Genomic DNA, 5,763 nt, shown 5'->3' with positions numbered 1-5,763 from the left:
AAAGGCTTAATGTTAAGGTCTGAATGGAACCCATTTAGGCTACCCATGAGCATTAATACATAGAGGCAGGAAGAAGTACTTTAAACCAGCCTTTATTAATTATTATTGCAGAGATGGGGTTTGGGGCTGGGTCTCTAGGGGACGAGTCTGAGGGAAGAACAGGAGACAATGGTAAGGGGAATGCAGAAGACAAAAGGTAGGCAAAATAAAAAGTGACAGACCCAGCTTCAAATCCCATCTCTGCAATAATAATAAAGGCTGGTTTCTAAAGTACTTCTTCCTGCCTCTATGTATTAATGCTCATGGGTAGCCTAAATGGGTTCCATTCAGACCTGAACATTAAGTATTTTACTGTTATATGTCAACACGATTCAACAGGACATTTTCACCTGGCTATACCCAATGTTTAGATCTGTTGTGGTATTTATGCAAATTAGCACATACGTAATTAGATTATGCACCGTTTGTCCATGTTAACAACAATTTAAAAAAAACTTGTAATACATTTTTTGTTTGTCTTGATGTAAGTAATCAACTCAGTAATTTTCATGGTGATATCTAAAGGTTAAAATCTTTACCCTATTCACGTAAGAAAAAGAATGAATAGGCCTATGAATAGGCTATATTTGGGTCTTTTTCGAAACTTTCCCCTAATGGGATTCTTCGGGACTTTTTTTCCCCTTACTCAGGACATACTGAGGATACAAAATCAGTTGAGTTTGCTTCTGTTGCAATTTGTTCAACCTTTTTTTCATAAAATGACTGGACTATTATTATTCAGCACAGTTGGAAAGAAAATATATGTATAGGAACATTTCAGCAGGCTCAAGATTATTAACACAGAGATCATTATTCATTGTTTTGATCAATTGGCAGCCATAAAACATAGTGATAATCTGCATTCTCATGTATGGAGGTGCGCTGAACGCTCAACTCCCGATACGTAGTAACTAGAGGGAGCGCGGAAGTAGTTGTGCAAGTAGTCCATTAACGGCCGAAAAACGCGTAAAACATTTTCCGTTTTTAGTTAAAAACTGTTGTGTAAACGCCCCCTAAGACGCACCCAGAACTGAACCAGAGCACGCTCGGATATGTATCCCACAATGCAGTACACTTGCTGTAATAGGTGTGTTTGACTTCGAGTCGAACATGCCTCATGATTTCAGAACTGTCGCGCCTGCGTGGTTTTTATCGTTTTCCCAAAAGCTGCTTGTAGTGTGAAGCTAGACTCTATGCACCTGTTGAGGAACCTGACTTTTCAGAGTTTTTTTTTAGGACTGCCAGAAGTTACAGGCCTATAAAAATGCAATTAAAAAGGCAAAATAAAGCATGTTAATTGTTTTCAGCTAACAACTCGCTGACTTAAACGCATAATGTGATGAGGTCGTTTGACAACACTACTATTTGAAATGCTTATCACTGCATAATGCACATCAATTTCCATGCTGCTTTTAAAAAATAGTATGCAGTGCACACAGTAGGCACAGTCTCCTAGTGATCCTTTCCGAACATAGTCGCAGACATAAAATACTGTAAACTACTAAACTATTAGACCATGTGGGATCAAATGATGATTCAACATAGATCTGCTGCTTTATACATGACAAAACGTACAGTGTGATGGAGCCGCTCACTGCGATGGACTAGTTCACCACCTTGTGGCCAAGAGTAGCGACGCCACAGATTTGAGACACTTTGAGAAGAACATCTATTCTGTAAACTGTGATGGACATTACCTGATTTTATAAACACGTGGATATTGATCTATTTTTGCGGATGGAGTATGGATTACGATGGACTGGAGGGTTGCATGACATAGACTGAAAAAAAAAATCATAATATTTAAACCACTGTACTGTAGTTAATGATAGAGCGAAGGTACGACATTTAGAGTGAATAACTTGTGCGTGTCTTATTGAGAGACTGGAGTCCATCTATGTGATTTTTATCTTGTGTCTAACAGTGCCAGTATAGAGCTATTTTGGGTAAAGATCTAGTGTTTTTTTTTTCTCTCCCTATAGTTGAACATTTGTCACTGGAATAAATGCAATGATGTTTTTGTTAACAATACTAAAAGCACTTTAACTCGAGGAGGAGGGTTTATTTTTGATATTTTCTTTGGGTCCAACTTAACTGTACATGGTCTGTTTTATATGTGAAGAGAATGAAGAAGAGTGAAAGAATATATTTTGAATTATAGTAATGGATATAGTCAAAGTGCCTATGAATTATGAATAATAATAATAATAATGAGTTTTTTTTTTTTTTGTTATTGTTAGTGATTTGAACAAACCCCTGACCTTATTGAACTTTCACACATAATCTGTCCTGCACTTTTTATGTTACAGACTCTTCAAATCATGCCGATTTTTGAGGTGAAGTCTAAATAGTTTTATGAAATTAGTTTTATAAGCGATGGGCGATTACATTTTTTTGGTGATATAAACCACTTAGCAATGCCCTGTTAACCACTTAAAACACATTATTATTATTATTATTATTATTATATCAGATGGCTTACGTTGTCGATAAAGAATGACTTTGGTTGATCTGAAGCACATTTTGCCTGTCTTTAACTGTGGCTGTAAGGAAACACCTGTTTCATGAATTTCCGTTTGTGTTTAGTCACTTTCAGAACTGGACTTTCATCACTTTAACTGCTAATGATCTCAAATGACTGTTTTTAATAAATGAGAAGTTTTGAAGCAGTTGCACTGTGATTTTATCTGTGTGCTCAATGGACGGTGTTAAATCAGTTTCGCAACACCTGTACTCTTGTGAGGTGAGTATTAAAAACACCGCTGTGTATTCCCTAAAATTCCCAGCATCATGAAAATGAAAGATTAAAGCAGATGCAGATGCGTCTGCGGGGAAGTCACTTTACAACTTTGCTTTTTACTTGCGTAACTGTGAACAATCACATGTACACACAGAATCCAAACACTTAAGATTGTTACTCAATATTTGTTGATGTTTTTGCTGTCCTGTCAGTGCATATTTATTTATGTGTGCTGTTTATGGAATGCAAAACCAGTTTAAAGACTTATTGGCACTTATGCTGCTTAAATGATTTTGTATTACAGTTTTTCTCAGTCGCTTTGGTGCATTTCTCACATCACTATTTACATTTGCACAACAGTTAGTTCAACCTCCACAACATTTAGTCATGTGTGCACATCATAGTAGCAGTTTCTCATTCCTTCCAACAAATTGCAAATGCTTTTGGACATGCATCAATTGCTTTCATACAACTCTCTGCTGTTTTATAACATTATCATTTGCTTATGCCATGTCAGTCAAAATGAACTATACTTGTGAATGCTGAATAGTCATTCCATATAAAACTAATAGTCCTCATTTCATTGCTTGAGTCGTTACATACAAAAATGTTGAACTAGTTGTCAAAATCTGTCAAGCAAATTTTACACATTTTTTTTTATCTTTTTTTTTTTTTTCTGAAAATGTCTCCTAAATTGAACAGTTTCTCTCAGGTGAATCTCAGCTTTCACTGATGAGGAATGTCTGGATGTGCATGAATGATTACAGTACTATGTATGTTGTATGTTCAGTTCCAATATGTACTGCAATATTGTGTACAGTTGTGCACAGCTCTACCCAAAGGGAGTTTATGTTTGTTGTAAATAAGGGTGTATTTTTTCTTTTGCACAATGCGGTGAACAAATTAGAATTGCAAAGAGCATATGCAGTAAAAATGTGAAACATACATATTCAGTGTCTTGTACTCAGTTACCTCACTAAATACAGTAATGTGTAACTTTACTGTATTTTTCAAATGGCTGTGCAAATAGTATATAGTGCTGTCTTGAGCATGTTCAGGTAGTGTCACCAAGATCTGACTTTTTTGCATTGGAAAACATTTACAGAGTAAACTGTCATAATGAAAAGATGACAAAGCCATTTATCTTGTTCATAAACAATGGTGTCAGGACTTTTCATCTTGATGACACTGACACATTGACATCAATACTTGCTTTTGAGGAATGAGCTATCCATTTTGAGCAAGTGACTCGCTTTTGCAGGTTATCAACTAGGTTTTGCAGTTTGTACTAATTGTTTTGAGAACTGCATTAACTGTTGTGCAAATGTAAATAGTGATGTGAGAAATACACCAAAGCGACTGAGAAAAACTGTATAATATCTTAGTCAATGTAATAGATAGATGGATGGATGGATGGATAGACAGACAGATGGATGGATGGATGGATGGATGGATGGATGGATGGATGGATGGATGGACAGACAGACAGATGGATGGTGGATGGATGGATGGATAGATGGACAGACAGACAGACAGACGGATGGATGGATGGATGGATGGATGGATGGGTAGATGGATAGATGGACAGACAGACAGATGGACGGATGGATGGATGGATGGATGGATGGATGGATAGATGGACAGACAGACGGATGGATGGATGGACAGACAGATGGATGGATGGATGGATAGATGGACAGACAGACAGACAGATGGATGGATGGATGGATGGATGGATGGATGGATGGATGGATAGATGGACAGACAGACAGATGGATGGATGGATGGATGGATGGATAGATGGACAGACAGACGGATGGATAGATTGACAGACAGATGGATGATGGATGGATGGATGGATGGATGGGTAGATGGATAGATGGACAGACAGACAGATGGACGGATGGATGGATGGATGGATGGATGGATGGATGGATGGATAGATGGACAGACAGACGGATGGATGGATGGATGGATGGATGGGTAGATGGATAGATGGACAGACAGACAGATGGATGGATGGATGGATGGATGGATGGATGGATGGATAGATGGACAGACAGACAGATGGATGGATGGATGGATGGATGGATAGATGGACAGACAGACGGATGGATAGATTGACAGACAGATGGATGATGGATGGATGGATGGATGGATGGATAGATGGACAGACAGACAGATGGATGGATGGATGGATGGATGGATAGATGGACAGACAGACAGATGGATGGATGGATGGATGGATGGATAGATGGACAGACAGACAGACGGATGGATAGATTGACAGACAGATGGATGATGGATGGATGGATGGATGGATGGATGGATGGATAGATGGACAGACAGACAGATGGATGGATGGATGGATGGATAGATGGACAGACAGACAGATGGATGGATGGATGGATGGATGGATAGATGGACAGACAGACGGATGGATAGATTGACAGACAGATGGATGATGGATGGATGGATGGATGGATGGATGGATAGATGGACAAACAGACAGATGGATGGATGGATGGATGGATGGATGGATGGATGGATGGATAGATGGACAGACAGACAGACGGATGGATGGATGGACAGACAGAAAGATGGATGGATGGATGGATAGATGGACAGACAGACAGACAGATGGATGGATGGACGGACGGACAGACAGATGGATGGATGGATGGATGGATGGATGGATAGATGGACAGACAGACAGATGGATGGATGGATGATGAACGGAAAAATACATAGAGAGATTGATGATGGAAGGATAGATAGATAGATAGATAGATACATAGATAGATGGATGGATGGATGGATGGATGGATGGATAGATAGATAGATAGATAGATAGATAGATAGATAGATAGATAGATAGATAGATAGATAGATTGTCAGACAGACGGATGGATGGATGGATGGATGGACGGACGGACGGACGGACGGACGGACGGACGGACGGACGGACGGACGGACGGACAGAC

This window comes from Rutilus rutilus (genome assembly GCF_951802725.1).
Source record: "Rutilus rutilus genome assembly, chromosome: 3".
NCBI classification, from domain to species: domain Eukaryota; kingdom Metazoa; phylum Chordata; class Actinopteri; order Cypriniformes; family Leuciscidae; genus Rutilus; species Rutilus rutilus.
This window is presented reverse-complemented; position numbering follows the sequence as displayed.